The sequence below is a fragment of the Apus apus genome, chromosome 1, assembly GCF_020740795.1.
Source record: "Apus apus isolate bApuApu2 chromosome 1, bApuApu2.pri.cur, whole genome shotgun sequence".
In the NCBI taxonomy this organism is placed as follows: domain Eukaryota; kingdom Metazoa; phylum Chordata; class Aves; order Apodiformes; family Apodidae; genus Apus; species Apus apus.
In genome coordinates this window covers 157,857,737-157,874,788 of record NC_067282.1, presented here as the reverse complement: position 1 = coordinate 157,874,788, position 17,052 = coordinate 157,857,737, and positions in this window count along the sequence as shown.

Genomic DNA, 17,052 nt, shown 5'->3' with positions numbered 1-17,052 from the left:
GTGTAACAGGTTAAGTCCTGTTTGAAGAAGTCTCTTAAATACATTTTAATTCCAGCACTTCAGACTGAAGAGGTGCGAAGTAATTTAGGTTTCATTTTAGAGTGACGTGAAAGCCCTACCACGGTATTAAACACGTTTCAAAGAGCTCTCATGATTGTTGTTGGTTTTTTTTTTGTGTTGTTGCTAAATGCACTTGATAATTAATAGCTGATATATTCACCAGGATGTATGTTGTTTTCTAGGGATGGAAGGACAAACGGAAAGAAGAAATAGGATGCCAGCAGGTCTTCTGGCTTGGCTCAGTTCCTTCCACTGTGACAACAGTAAGCTTCTGAAAGCTAAGAACAGGGGAGTAAGGAAAAAGTATAAACTATTTTAGTGAGGATTTAAACCTCTCTGATAGAGATCCAGACCTTCTGTAACCCAGGATTGTTGTATTTATACAGCTCTAACAGCAGAGTGAGACTGCACATGACCCTGTAGTCAAAGGTCTGGGTGATTTTTGACGTTTTGGGGTACCATGCTTCAATACATGCCTGCAATAAATGGCTACACAGTGGCTGGAGCTCAAGAAGGTCAAACAGAAAGAACAGTATTTCTGTTGCAGTTCAGGTAGAGCAGGAGCTAGAAGTAAATTTCTCATTCATGAGAAGCACCCTAAGAATGTCTTCTTTCTCAAGATTTTGGTAATTGTTGAATTCACTCTTATTCACCAGAGAAGTTGTCTTAAGTCTTGAAATAGATACAGGATGGGAGAACAATTCCCTGCTTAACTGGAGGTCTGACAGCTGTTGGAGAGCAGCCATCCTTGTTAATGCTGCACCTGTGCGAGATAACCGAGAGAAGGTGCTAGACATGACTCCGGGGTGGCTGGGCTGCATCAGCATGCACGGGAGTGCACATTCTGAGAGAATTAGGGCTCTCTGAGGCTCAAGCCTTTCTTTTAAAGGAGTGGAAACAGACAGTCTCATCTTCTCGTTCCATATATTCACCACCGTGTGGCGCATGTATATATATAATATATATACATACATACACACACTACCTTCATGTTGTTTCAGGTCCTGTGAATGACCCCAATTACAGGAAAATCTTATTTAGTGCCTTCTGGAGTGTGGCTAGAAATTGTGGAAAATGGCTGCTCTGTATTGTCAGGATTGTGGTTGTTCTGTGTGTCCCTTGCAGCAGAGAGCGGGGTCCGTCAGGTGCTTACGGAGTCTGGGTGGCAACTCTAGTGCTTGGACTTGGGGGCTTAAAGGGGCATTTCAGCAGCTAACAGTCTTGGAGCTTTAGCATAGATTCATACACTTGTTTTCACTTGCTGGAAATACAGGTCAGGCTACTCTTTGTGGGTTAAAGGAGTTACTGATGTGATAGGGAAAAAAAATAATCTACAGAGGTGACGATAAGGCCAGATGACCTTAAAGCTAATTAAACAAGGTGAGAAATTGTGATCGGAATTGTTACTTGTGCCCATAATTTAAGGTATTGATTGGTTCAGAGCTATTTCGACTTGTATCTTTTAAGAATAACAAATTTTCCTATCAGCCACTGGTTAGTAGGAGAGGAAATAGAGGTGAAGGAAACAGAGAGGTTTTAAAGCCTCTGTCTCACTAGTTTCCACTCTTTCAGGCTTCAGTGCTTATTAAAGCACAGCAGAGCATGTCCTCAGAGCTGAATCACCTTTTTCTTGTTTTGTAGCCACTTCAACTTGACAAGAGTTTTCTTCTGAGACAGTGTTTATGTGTGAAATGGCTGTAGTGAGGGAAAGGAGAGGAAGTTCATGTTCTGTTTTGAAGACAGTCGGTCCTGTGGTCATTCACACCTGTCAAGGTTTAACACTGGGCCAACAATTAAAGAATGACAGATGCTCTCTATTAACCCCTCTCCCTTTCCAGACAGGGAAAGAAAAGAGAATAAGGGAGAGAGACTTATGGGTTGGAAACTAAACTACACAGATTGAATGAAACAGTAGTGATGAAAAATAAAAAAATGAAATATTTACAAAAATATGTACAAAACCATATTGTGCCTCCCCAGTAGGGCTCACATCACTACTGAGGCTGCAGGGCAGCCCTTGGCTCTATAGGATGTAAGTATAAGCAAAAGACTTTCTGCATACCATTCTCCAGTGATAATTATAAACATTGAGTGTTACCAGTCTTAGAAACAGACACTGACTGAAAATCATGCTGCTAATTTCAGAAAGTAAGTAATCACTTAGAAGAGACTTAGCTGAAAAGTAAAATTACTTAAAAAAATTTTATTCTGTCCTGGCTCAAACCAGGACAACACTCCTCAGAGGAGTAGCATGGCTTTATGCCTGCCACAGGAGGGACTGGTTTCTCCTGGGGTAGTGTCTTTGGTTTTGATAGCATGCAGCTGTGATGGGAGTTGTGGTCAGGGGTGAAAAAAATCTCAGTTAGGTCATATAAGGTGTTTGTTCCTCTTTTTTTTTTTTTTTTTTTTTTTTTTTAATTGAGAGACTTAATAACTAAGCTTTTTGTTCAATGAAGAGTCAAGAGGCTGAGGAGGGAGCAGCACACCTGGGTGACATTATCAAGAGGATGCCCACAGATGAGTCTTTTGTTTGCTGTCTTATAACAGCACTATGGGTAGGAGAAGATGTTTGGAGATGTGCCCATGGTAGCATTATCGATGTGACACATGGACAGTTTTGATGGTTAGTACTTCTGGATGCTGTGGAAGAGTCAAGGATAAATGTGGGTGTATGGGCTCCATCTGTGTGCAGAAGCGTTCACTGGTCAGAGATAAAGTGATGCTTCTTTTCTAACATGGTCTGGCTGGAGGGAGACCTTGGACACTGACGACTGAGTATGGAATTCGAGGCTTTATTTGGCTGCCTTCCTCATGTGGCTCGCTTAAGAAAGTGTCCTTGACATTTGGAGAAGGGGATGGATACTAGCCTTGCTGGGGCCCCTCTACAGCTAGTGAAGTGACATCACTTCTGTGGGGCAAATGGGAGTGTAATTTCCTGGAGGAATGTTTCTGTCCATTGAGGGTATGGCTGGAAGTCCAGGGAGGTAATTCAAGAGCCCAGAGTTGGGTACTACATATAAATCCTCCCCTTTATCTATTTGCAGTCATGTCCCGGCTCATTTCAAGTTTGCTGTCTGTCCCAAACACTGCTGTTTAATAGTATGGCTAAAGGAATGAGGACAAGGAAAGAGCAGGGTGCCTGTGAGATCATGGAGGGCTCATTTTCACATGACTGAAATACCTTTTTCTCCCCCTCCCTTTTTTTTTTTTAATACTTTCCTACAGTCTGTGGACTGTTTTTATCTTTCATTTGTTTATTAATGGTGATGGCCATTGACATTTAAAATAGAAACAAGAAAACACCCACATTTCATATGACATTAAGCAAAAGCAATGATTCAAGGTTTGTATATTTAATAACGTTGCAGTTATTAGTGCTTGTGTATGTGCATATTTCTTTATAAGCTCTTGTGAATATTTATATTCAACACATTTTTCTTCATCCTAGCTACTTTATGATGACTTTTATTTATTCTTCATCTATCACTGTGCCGATGTTGAGCTTTTGCTTTTATTTGCAGAAAATCTAGTAGAGTGCTATTCTGTTTACTTGGAGAAAAGCAGTGTATTTCTAACTAATAGGCTGAAATAAAGCAATAAAGAACAGTATTGCAAATGTTAGGTCCTGGCTCAGCCACTGTGGTTTGGGGTAATACTCTTGTTTCTAATGTTAGCTAGAATCTGGCACCTCCAGGAGGTGTGAGACATGGTGTTGAGAGTACTTAACTTTGGGTTGGGTTTTTTTTGTTTGTTTGTTTGGTTGGTTTTTTTTGAAATTTATCTTCTACTTTAAAACAGTGTACTAGAGAGTGTTTCATGTTCAACATAAATGACTTTCTGTTTTCACTCTTAAGTGGACTATAGCAACATCATGTTTTGTGACCATTAATTTGGAATTTAGTGATTTTAGTATATTTTTTTTCTTAAAACAAGATCTCAGATCGTGGTAGCTTCATTGTGTGCATTTTCTGTTAAAACTGAGTGGCATCTTTTTTACCTTCTCTGTAGCTTTTCTTCGTGTGTATATTTCTAGCATGTGCCCTCTTCTTTCGTTTTGGCCTTTCACTGCCATATAATGGGGGAGCAAGCTTAAAATGGTTTCAGGAGACCATTTCCTAATGTGAAACCTGTCCAGGACTGTCAGAAATAACTAACAATTAATGCAAGTACCGTTCTAATGTTTGTTTGGAGTTGAGTCACCTGGTGCTTGTGGCGTGAATTTGTAGTACAGGAAAAACAGGAAAAAACCGCTATACAGCTTTGGGTTTGAAGAACCATAAGGGAGATCTTAAGTGGGTGAAAACCAGGAGGAGGTAGTAAATAAAACAAGACTGAATGCTAATGGATGTTTGGTATGGGGGAATTAAGCTGAGTAATCTGAGGAGGTGTTGAAGCAGAGGAAAACAAAAACAAAGTCAAATGTATGCGTGAGACCATATGTGAAGGTTGATGGTTATTTGGTTTGAAATGTATTACAAAAGCAAGCAGAGATGAACCTTTGGTTGCAATTACAAATAAAGCACCTAAAATGTGGCTGAGGCAAAGCAGAATAGAAAACCTTGAATTTCCTTAAGTTGCATGAGATAAACAACTTGTAAATAAACGTGAAATGCGTTACGATTTTATCCAATTTTAAGGAACAGTAGCCTTTTAAAGTGAAAATTATGATGTTCACTTTCTTGATGGCTTGGCTGAAGACAAATGGCTGGATTTTGTTCTCTGAGATTACAAAGATGTATTATGTGTAGAGTTGATGATCCTGAAATTAGGGGAAAGGCATAACCTGCTGGTACAAAGTGTAAGAGTTTCATAATCTAGGATCTAGTGATAACAGAAATACTCAGGGAACTACTTTAACTTCTAGACAGTGTTTTCAGAGAGAAATGTCTTCTCACTGCTATGACAGTGGAAACCATGAAAACCACCAAGGCTGAGACAGAAAACCTGTGATTAATTTTGTTATCTTAATAGTCATGTGGTGATCCACACAAAGCACTAGAGAATTTCAGTTTCAGATGGATTGTACTTTACTTGCATGCTTTCTAAGTAATAAAGCTGAAGTTATTTGTAACAGAGCTCAACTGAAGCAGATGGATCTTTATCAGTGGAGGATTTGTTCTTCAGGTTTCCTGTTCTGTATTCATTAGAACAACTGGGGAAAGTGTTATTTCCGTAACATAATGCACTGGTTGTTTTGAGAGCTCATTCCCAAACAATGTGATAATTGGTGCTGAAATATTGTGGTGCATGTGGTGTCCCCTTGTGATTTGGAGTTAGAGATGATCATATTTATTAGTGGCTTCAGAAATTAAACTGCTCATGCATGTTTTAACTGTGCTTCTGTAAGGACTGAGTGAATAAATGCATCATATTTTGAAACATGGAGTTCAGGGAGATAGTTTTATGTTACAAGATTTTTGGACAACATAGACATGCAGTGGAGCTTTCCTTGCAGGCTCTTGTACTCAAGTTTTTTGAGCACCAAGCTGGGTTGCAAAGATGCAATAGAAAGTACAATATATATCCTGGTCTAATTTTGCAGTAAACTAGAAAAAAAAATTAAGTAATTGAAAAGCAAGATAGATACTTAGAAAGAGGAGTGCAGCATGTAAACAGATGCCTGAAACTTATGAACTGGGTTGCATTTCACATAGTTTTTCTGCATGTTCTGTTGCCAAGATGCTGTGCTTTTATATTGACGTTGCTTCACTACATTATTGAATTTTGGAAGAGGAGCTGGAAAGATTTTGGACTTTTTATAGCTTAGTAAATGACAGTGAGCACTTCAGCAGTTTGGAATTTAGATTGAAAATTTTAACTGGATGTTCCTGAGAAGCACATCGGTGACACAAAATTGATTAAGAGCTTCCCCCCCCCCCCCCCCCCCCCCCTTTTGGGTTTCTGAATCAACTTGATTAGATGAACTACTCTTTTCTTAACTTTTCAGATTTGTTCAGAGTCTCTCCAGAATAAGGAAGATGAAACCACTAGATTTCATTTGGTTCATGTCAGTGATTTCACAGCTGCAAGAATGAGGAAAGTATTTTGTTTTCACATTAAAGGTTACGTTTTGTTGAGGTCATACACTCAAGGAGCAATTTCTTCATCAGTTTCTACAGTGAGCAAAAGCCTAATGCATGGTTGTGTGCCAAGATTCATGTTTGCATTCCTGCTGCTGAAGCTCTCCTGCCTCAGGACTCATGCCATCTCTGGGCTGACTCTAATGTGAGAGACATCGAAGGTATGAAACTGGTGGGTAATTAGATGTTTTGCTGATGAATATTGATTCAATTATGTAATTTATATAATTTAACTATAATATCTGCAAATGGGAGTGAAGTGCAGAGTGAAAGAGGCATTGTAGGCCTGTATCTGTAAAACATGAATTAATTTGAACAATGTAGAGAACATTGGAGACTTCAGCAGTATTTTTGTGAGAGCTATATGTGCCTCATTTTAATTGCTTGATGCTATTCTGCCAAGCTGCATGATATTAAATAAAAGGAAACTTAAAATGGAATAAACAGGAAATGAAATAATAAGTGGAGTAAGATGCCTCTGGAGAGAGTGGTGAGGGATTTGCAGTAATATTTGAGAAGTTATTAGATGTAAGTCCCACCTGTGTGCTCCAGCAGCCTTGTTTTTCTCACACCCATAAAAAACTGCATCACGGAGAGGACTGCAGGTGGGAAAGGCTTTACACGTGAGCATCAAAGTGTGGAAACAGGCTTTCAGAAAGGTTGTTGCTTCATACCTCTTTCTCTCATCTTTCTGTATCCCTCATTGCAGTAACTTTGGATATCACAACCAATGAAAGAAAAATAATTTGAATATCTGAGTCAAGAAGTTCTGTTTCCCTATATTATTTCTCTCTCTTGACCAAAGAGAGAGTTTATCTCCCAAGTTAATATCCATCATCCCTCATTTCCTAGTTGTCCTTATACTTCAGTACCTCTCATTTTCCTCTGAATCCCTGCCATTACTTGCAGTCTCCCACACATCCCTGAAACCAGTGAGCAGTACTGCAGCTCTTCCCCTTTGCATGCCTTGAGCATTGTGCCATAGATGGTTAAGACTCTGTCAGGCTCAGAATTTATTAGAGGAACACAAGCTGTCTGATTATGTGGTATGTTTTCAGCCCTCTGTAGTCCAGGAGGAAGGGCAGTTTTGGCTAACTTGGTAGTTTTTGGGTAAACTCTTAATACTTTGCTAATCTCATCAGCAATGAAGACTTGTTTGGGTTCCCTTTTCTGTCAGGTGCAGGTGTCACTCTCATAATTAGGGTCTCCTAAGCTGATTCTTCCAGTGCTCCCTCACTTCTACCATAGCCATCAAAAATGGAGGCACTTGCATAGGCTACTTACCATCACTTTTACACTGCCTAATCCTGGTCAAATGCAAGAAATTTGTCTCTTCATAAGTGGAACTTTAGTATATTTTAGTGTGTGTGTATATATATATATATATATATGAAATTGCCTGCCTTGGTCCTTCTAAAATGTATGGAGTTTACAGTACCAGGGTTTAGTTAAGGCAATGTGTTCAGCATGCTACCATTATTTGGAGTATACAGAGAATCAGTCTGCTGGGTACCAGGCTGATATATACGGTTAGTCAGTTTTCTGAACACTACTGTATGTTTAGGCCTTATGTTTATATCTTAGTCAATGTGCTGCTTTCCCCCTCGCCTTCTCAATACAATGGAGTTAGCAATTCTGCTGACTACAGCTCCCAATGGAGCTGATGGGGCTGACATTTCTGTTTGGTAAGTCTCCTGTTTGTGGTTTCCATAAAGTTTAAAGTAGTTCTTGGTGCCGATTAGGTTTTTTTTCTGGCCTAAAATTTCATCCCAATTTCATCTCTTCTTGGTAACACTTCTTCAGTTTATCTAGTGTTGTCTGAAATTAAAAAGACAGCCCTATCTTTGAAGTTTTCTCAGTTCTAAATGGTCTCTGCTAGAGTAAACATCTTTTACTCTACATGTAGTCTACTTTTTGGAGTGAGTTTAATATGAGACTCGAGGCATCAAAAACATTTGGCTCATTGAACTGTAAAATGGGAATGCTCTTTTTCTATCAGGGCTGCAAGCTCCCCCCCTGGTAAGCTGTAGTAAATTCTTAAGTGCTGGGTTTGAAGTTTTTCATGCCATCTGCCTTTTTTGTTTGTTGTCTCATCAGAATGTTCAGGGTTCATTTTGACAATGAATTCATGGGGAAAAATGTATCCTTTTGTTACTTGTGAAAGTCCCTTCAACCACAGTGTCATGGGCTTTGCAGGGTAGGTTTGGCAGAAGTCTGCATTTTTAGAGCAAAATGGTTCTTTTGCTGCTTCTATTTAATTCTTGCCAAGTTTAGAAGTCTCTGAAAAGTATGTGCCAGTAATAAAATTCTGAAAGCTTGCCTGTCATCTCTGCTATTAAACAGCAGATGTCCCATCCTCAGTGACCAAGCAAGAATGTTGTATCCCAAGGTTACTGGGAACTCAAAAAAAACTTCCTAAGCAGTTCCCTATTGCTGCAGGCTAAGGTTAAATTGCATCCTGAAACAGAAAAGGGAGCTTCTGTTTCCAAAGCACCAAGTGACTGTCAGGTTGTCTAAATGCAGCAGAAAGACAGGCCAGCCTGTGACAGAAGGTGGAAATTGGGAGGGAATGAAAGAGCAGAGATTTGGACATGGGCACTGCTGACTCAGGATGGGGAAGCTTGGAAGCAAGAGCTTGATTGGAAGATGCTGTGGCTGCTCAGAGATGTGTCTCTGAGCCTCTTTTCAGGTCCTCAACCTTCATACCCCTCTGGTTTCTAGAAGGAGCTAGACAAGCCTTCCAAAGGGATCCCTGTAAGACCCTAAATTCTGTCATTGGAGCAGGGTTTGGGTCACAGGTTTACCCATTGATTTCTACCTGTCTGCATAACAAGAGCTCTGCCACTACTTTTGCACTTTTTCAGTTTTCTCACACAGAGATAAATGTCTGTTGGCACTGAGATGGAGAGTGTTTATACTTTTTGTCTGGTAAAAAGTTCATGTGTACCTTTTTTGAGCTCTGATTAAATGTATTTTTTTACTGTGTTCTTGCAGTGTTTTTGGAAAACGCTGTTAGTAGTAGATGTGCACCTGAGACACAATTTAAATAGGATGAAAGTTTTCCAAAACAAGAATTGTCTTGAGGGGTTTTTTTTGGTTTTGTGGATTTTTTTTGTGGTTTGTGTGTGTGTTTTTTTGAGTTGTTTGGGTTTTTTTTTATGTCTTCAAAGAGTTTTGATTATTGTTTTATGTTACGGAGTTTGTAGTGTGGGTTTCACCACTTCCATACAGGAGGGAGCAAATACAAATGTTGTTATCTAAAAGCTCAACAAGGCAAAATTTCCACTGATCTGCTGTATTAGACACCAGTTTCACTTATACCACTTGTGGATCATAGAATAAGAGAATAATGGAATGGTCTGGATTAGAAGGGACCTTAAAGATCATCTAGTTGCAATTGCCCCTGCCATGAGCAGGGACACCTCCCACTCAACCAGGCCGTTCAAAACCCCATCCAACCTGGCCTTGAACACTTCCAGGGATAGAGCTTTCACAATGTCTCTGGGAAATCTGTTCCAGTGTCTCACCACCCTTACTGTAAAGAATTTATTCCTAATGTCTGACTTAAATCTCCTTTCTTTCAGTTTGAAACTGTTCCCCCTTGTAGTGTCACCCTTGTAAAAAGTCCCTCCCCAGTTTTTCTGTAGGCTGCTTAGGCACTGGAGGACCACTGTAAGGTCTCCCTGGAGTCTCCTCCAGGCTGAACCACCCCGACTCTCTCAACCTGTCTTCGTAAGAGAGGTGCTTCAGCCCTCTGATCCTGCCAACCCATTAAGTTCCACTGCTTTACCCACTGCTGCATCATTTCTAAGTATGTTTGGTAAAGCCTTGAGGCTTTGCTGGGGCTTCTGTTGTCAATCATACATATTCCGAAGAAGTCCCAGTCCCAGTTCTGGAGAGTTTGCCATCTGAATTGAGAAAGGCACAGCAGGTAAGTGACATGCACAGGTGGAAGGAAATGAATAGGCAAGAATGTGATGACATGGCCAGATGTGACTGGGTTTAGCGCTGAAGTCGGTGGGCAGGGCCACCCTGTCCCTGAGTTCAGTCTCTGCTAACCCTGGCAGGCATACTGTATGTTCTTCTACATTTAGCTGAAACAGCTGACCTCCATGCCAGCTTCAGGCAAATGATTTCCCCTCGTTCTTTTTACTAAAGGTTGCTCTAGAATCAAACTCTCTAGCAGTTAAACAACTGTAATTTCGAGTTTAAATTTATTCATGCCCACATTAGCAAATGCCCATGTATTCCACTTTGTCTGCTGGTTTGAAAGACTCTTCTTTCTCATCATGGCTTACACAAATCACAGTGTTTTTTACATGAAAAAGCAAGGCTTTTACCTCCTAAGGATGCTTTATAGTAGAGTTGCTGCAAATGTGCCTCCATAGGTACACCTGAAATACCTTTGAGCTTGGCACAGTCACCACAGTGTAATGGGCAGTGCCAGGTAACTGGGTTCATCCTCAAGAAGTGGAGTGGGTGGAATTTACTGTGTGTGCTCCGCTGGCCTAGCTGTGGGGCCAGCTGCACTCAGCATTTTGAGGAGGCTGAAGAACCCATATTCATTTAGGCTTTCTCTCCCAAAAATCCCCCATAGTCCTGTGAGTATGCCAGCAGTTCTCTGCACTTGCCTGAGCTCTTTTTTCCGTGGTGGGCTGACCAGAATCATTCACACTGTCCATAATTGAAGCACTCCATGTGCCTGGATGATGTTGCTGCTGGCATCCTGTCACTGCCCATGGTGTGCTGTGTTTGTTGTTCCTCTGATTGCATTGTTTCTGAAACAGCTTTAACAAGTCTGGATGAAGATGCCAACCTGCTGAAGGGAGAGGAAGGCTGCTTTTTTTGTGGAGAGCTGTGATCATGCCCAGGCAGAGAAGCTTCTCTGTGATTCACCTCAAAGCTCTGGCCAACCTCAGGGCCCTTCTCCAGAACAGTTCGGAAAGCACCATCAGTTGCATTTGCCTGTTCTCATGGCTGCACTTTCCTGGTCTCAAGAAGGTGCCATGCTGCTAGTATGGAATCATCCTGCACTGTAGCACTTCTTACAGGGTCTGCTTCTTGCATTATTATACCTTGTCTTTTGTTAATTGTCGTGCTTTTCTTCCTTTCTGATGGTCAACTCCATGTCCTTGCAGACCAGCCTGAAGGGGGTTCCTTAGTAAGGGTCTTTCTGCCTGGCACTTTCCACTTACTCTTGTTTCTTCTTGAAGTAGTTTATCTGATTTCTACATCTTAAATTTTTGCCGACTTTTCTCACTTTTTCCAGTGTTGCATATGTAGTGCTTTGCCAAATGGTTTATTAAACCCCAGATAGACTACACTCACAACATTTTTGTGGGAATAAAATAGCAAAGAGAGCTTTTGGACTAGTGTGATGTGATCTGTCTTCTGTAATTCATTTGATCACCTTTTGTTTTCCATTCTTTCCTCAAGATTTGTGTGTTATCTGTAAGTGACTGATGTGCCCGTAATACCAAAATGACTGTTTTTCACTCTGTCTTTCCTCTAAAGTATAGGCACCATATTTGGTTTTCTTCAGTCATGTGATACTCCTGCATTTGATGGATTTATTTAATATCCATGCTATCAGACTTGCAATTTCATGTACCAGTTCTTTTGTTGTTCTGTGATTAGGATTGTTCTGCCACCCAGACTTGACAGCAATAAGGTATTTGGATTTTGTTTCCATCTCACTAATTTCTATCTCTGAGAACTCATTCTTATTAGCTGTCATGTGTCTGGTCCACTGTTCAGCATCAGTTTGTTTTTTTAAAAATGAGTGGAGATAGTAATTTGTTTTGGAAGCTATATGTGCATGAAGTCTACCCTACAAGAGCTTCATGCTTCTTTCTTGTTCTAAGTGTTTTGGAGTTTGTTGGGGGTGTGTTTGGTTTGGTCTTTTTAAGTGTGGCTAAAGGACAGTCTCATACTCTATATTCTCTTTACAGTCTGTCTGGTTCATTTTCAGCAATACTGCCACCGTCTCTGAATCTCCTGAACTCTGAGGACATAGGTGCTCGTGAGTTTTAGGTCAGCATAAGGAATTCAGCAGTTACCCTCTTCCCTGTGTGAGATCTCTTTTTACTGTTCCCTTTCTTTTCAAGTAAGTACTCGGGTGGGGTTGGAGCTTCTCTTACAAGACTTTTTTCCTTTGGGGTAGAGGCTGATATACTAGCTCTGGAACTGCTTCCTTCAAGAAATTCAGTTTCACTGCAGACACATTGCAGAGGGTCTCTGCTTTTTAAGTGTATTTGTGGTGGTAAAGAAAATTATTTTGGGAGAGTGGGAGGATGATATGGATTGTCTTGCAAATAACAAAGAAGGCAATGAGAACAAGTGCATACACCTCAGTTAAAAGTACGGTGGACTGCAGATGTATCTTTTCATGAATCTGAAGCTAGATACTTCTGTTAGTATTAGGCCTTTTGTGGTCTATTGAGGAAGAGGCCCAGTATTTCTGAAATGCTACAGAGCAGCTCCATTGCCTGTGGAGCAGATCACAAACTAAACCCCAGAATTTTAAAGTCACTCTGTGAAAGAATTTGAATGCATTGATTTATCTTTCTGGGTTTTATTTTTAGAAGTCGAGCAATTAGAGGCTTTGCAGACTTTCAGTGTCAGTTTTTTTCTTTCTGAAGGAAGTTCACACACAAAGGATGATCTTGGAGTGGGTGCAGAAGCATCAAGCTTTTTCAAACATTTTAGCCAGCTCTAATTGCTCAAAGCCAAGGACCTAGCTATACAGCGAGTCCTGAAATAACCTAAACTGAACCAGTCTAATTATGTGTGGACAGTTCTTGGACATTTTGTTACCTTCTGCAAGCAAATTAAAACCACAAAGCAGCAGGGAGGTGGTTTTAGTTTTCATCTGGTGTTTCTCTGAAAATGCAGAAATTAAGAAAGTCTTAAGTCTTTAAGAAGACTTAAAAAGTCACAGAAAAAATTGTCTTTTAGGGCCAAAACAGGGCAGCAGATCAGTCCCTCTGAACCCGAGCTGACTTCACATGGGTTGTGGCTTTCTAAGGAAAGCCATATCTTTTTCTGTAACACCTCATTATAAACATTCAGGTACCCTAAACTCAGTTTTACTGGAGGAAATGGAGATTCGTTCCAACAGTAACTGGCTGCAGAAAGCAGTGTTCCCAGAGCAAATTGCACATACTGTAAAACAAAGGCAAGTTGGATTAGCTGAAGCTGCATCTGCAGTAGGTGGCTGCTTTGCCTCACCAAGACTGGTGTGTATCTCTGTGTGTATATGATGGGTTTTTTTAGATAGCATTCGACATATCTATGGATGAAGTCTTCTGCTAGGTAGAGATGAGCCCATAGCAAGAGCTTAGGCTCATATTTTTAGCTATCTGCTTTCTTAGTATTCAGGAAAGGTGTTTGTTTAGGTGTGTAGTATGTACCACAATCATATTATACATATTCTAGGTAGTCTTCAAGCATTCTGCATCTTGCTTACTGGGAGCCAGCAGAACTTAGTGGGATTTTTCTTTGTGTCACTACAGATGCAATCTACTTTCTTTCCTCTTTCAGGATAATCTGAGAAAAATAATCTAACTAGTTCCCTACTATTGCAGGTCCCCTTGCCCATTGACTGCCCTTGATCTCTCACTCTTCCTGTTACACACCAGATTTGTTTTGCTCTTCAACTGGAGAGTGTTTTAGAATGTTTGGAAGTTTTACAGCAGAACTAAATGTGAGGATGAAGAACAGATGTTCTGTGGATGCAGGGAGAATGCAGTTACTTGTTTGCTATTTGAGTATCAAAACACAGTCGCAGCTTGTAATACATACTGGAGTCGTACCCTCTTCAATGTGAGTTGAAGTTCTTGCTAAATTTTTACATTTATTTTCTTCTGTCTGTATTGCCTCAGATTCATGTGGACTGAATTTTAGCCACTCTGCGTAGCCACAACTCTAAAAGTAATTACCTGTTCTTCTGCATGGTCAGACATGTAAAAGGGAGCATCTTTGTGTATGCATTAACTTAAGTGGATGCCCATGAAGAGCTCTCCCTGTACAAGCTCTCAGCTGAAAATCACAGAATCATAGAATGCCAGGTTGGAAGTGACCTCGAGGATCATCTGGTCTAACCTTTCTAAGTAGATGAGACAGCCCAGAATCTTGTCAAACTGAGTCTTAAAAGTGTCCAGTGTTGGGGAATCCACCACTTCTATGGCAAGATTATTTCTATGTCCATCTCTTACCATAGTGAAAATGTTTCCTTTACAGTTGCCTTTAACTATCCCTTGCCATGGTGAAGAGATGTGAAGCAATTGTGATTCTGCCAATTTTAGAGATTAAAAGTATGGGAGACAACTACTAGTTTTTATAACCTGTATAGTTGGTTTAATTATTTTTTCTCCCTATTGGTGGGAGGAAATGGTGGAGCAGTTTTGTAAACACTACTGATGCTTGGTTAGTGGCACTGGGTTTGATAAAAACCTTGCCAGAAATCCTGCAGTTGAACTCTACCGGATTCTGCAGAACTATGAGGTTGATTACATGAATGGTATTTAAAAGGCTGGAGAGGATGACCAGCAGTGTTTGCTCTCTTTCATTGCAGAAGAATCAACAGAGGGTGCAGAATTTAGTGTTTTGCAATTCAGAAGTTTCAGGCTATAGCAACAAATTAGTGGATCAAATTACAGCAGTATTTTAATTTAAAAAAATGAAATAGAAAATCCCACCCCAAAACATATGGAAAGATGATACTGTAGGATATTGTGATTTCCTTTGTCTGAAAATATGACTTTGATCTATAAATGGTATCATTTATGAATGAGGAGCTGCTGAGTTGCACTTACATCAGTGTGTTTAATTTCTCTTCTAGTTTTGTTTACTGGAGGCCATCATGGTTTGTACAAGCAGCCATGTGTGTGTGAGAATGACTAATAAGGTGGCTGTTATTGCTATAAGGGTATTGAATCTCTTAAAGCTATTAGTGTAAATGTTTTAGGTTTATTATTAAAAATGTAGAATTAGATTCTCACTTAAATAGATAACAAACGTAACCTCAAGGAAATAAAATATTTTATAACATATTAGACTCTCATGGCTGCTTAAACTAAAACTGTGTTTGCAAACAAGTTTTTTTTAAATCTGATTAGCTCTTAGCTGAAACCTCTGCTCTGTAATGTTTAGATTGCCAGAGACCACAGGGAATATCTCTTTCCAATGTAATTAAAATTGAACAGGGGCATGTTTATGTTACATGTTTGAAAGCCCCTCTTTGAAAGCATGCAAGAGAGCCCCCTTCAGCAAGGAAAATGCTGTAGGCAAAGGTAGTGTATATTGGTACAATAATATGGGTTTTTTTAGCAGTGAAAGCTTTGAGACCAAAATTTGACAACAGCAGAGAGGATAACTAAAATGACGATTTCTTAGGCAAATGCACTAACCTAAAATCTATATAATTGATCATGACATGAGCACAATAGAATAAAGGTTAAGAATCACAAAATCTCATCAAGCAAAAGCTCTGAAGTGGTTGTAGGGAAAGGGTTGTGTGGAGCAGAGTGGATAATTATTCAGACACCTGTGATCTCTCCAGCAGAAGCTCTGTTGTGTGCTGCCACTGAGGTCACCATTGCTTAGCCTTTTGCAATCTTACTGCTGTAAACACACTTGAGAAATTGTGGTTATATTGTAAAGGTGACCAGGTTTTAAGTTCAGTAAACCATCCTTCCCCATCCCTGAGAGCTAAAATGAAGTGGTTTCCTATTTTGAGAGAGCTGATTCTGCTCTGCTGCTCCTGAACATCCACAGGGCTCTGAGTTGCTGTCACAGGGGTTGTTTTCCTCTCTTGTCCTTCTCTAATCTGTAATTCTTTGTGGGTGATGTCACAACGTTTGACTTCTGCACAAGATTTTAGACTCTGGGTATACCGTTCGGTTTTGTTTTCTTTTCAATAACTCTGTGGTGTTGCACCTAGAGGCTGTTTGGGTGTCCCTGGAGGGCTTTGAGGGTGGGGGGCTGCAGTGGTGGCCTCTATAGGAAGAGACTGGGGCTGTCCCATGCTGGGCATGACCAGCTCCTGTGGACACACCACAGGACACAGCTCAGCCCATCAGCTACGAGCATTGCACCTCCGTAAAAACCCATTTTAAAAAGGGGCAAAAAAAGCCAGACAGAGTAAGAGGGAGGGGAAAAAAGTGTGGCAAACAGCATAAGTAAACAGAGTTAGAGAAGATGAAGGTGGAGGAGGAGGGGAAGATGCTTTATGGTCTCTGAGTAGATACTCACTGCAGCCTGAGGAAGAGCCCACGCTGGACATTATACATTTTTCCTGAAGGACTGCAGCTGCTGGGGAGACCCTCTGCCAGAGCAGGAGAAAAGAGTGAGAGGGAAGGGGTGACAGGGAGGAACCGCTGTGTACTGACTGTAAAGCCCGAGTCCCCCTGCTCCCCCTGCCCCTCCCAGGAACGGGGGATGGAGGAGTCTGGAGGAGTGAGGTTGAGTCAGGGAAGGGAGGGAGAAAGGGTGTTGCTTTACTGTTTTTCTATGTTTCCCTTGGCAATAAATTGAATTAATTTTCCCTGTGTTGAATCTGTCTGGCCTGTGAAGGTAACAGGTGAGCAATATCTCTGCCTTTATCTCCACCCACAAGCTTTCTCATAATGTTTCCTTCCCCCAGTCCCACTGAGGAAGAGGAGGAGTAAGCAAGTGGCTAGGTGAACATCTGGCTGTTTACCAGGGTTAACCCACCACAAGCACAAAGTTCTGGAGCAAAAGGCAGTCACTGGTCTGCCTTCTTACAGGAAGAAACCTTTGCTGTGTATTATACCACTTGTTGCACGTTAGAAACAGTTATTCGAAGTAAAACAACAGCAGCAGAGATCTGGTTGAATTCTTTAAAAATAACAGTATGAAATACTCTTGTACCATTTTTTATTTCAATGCA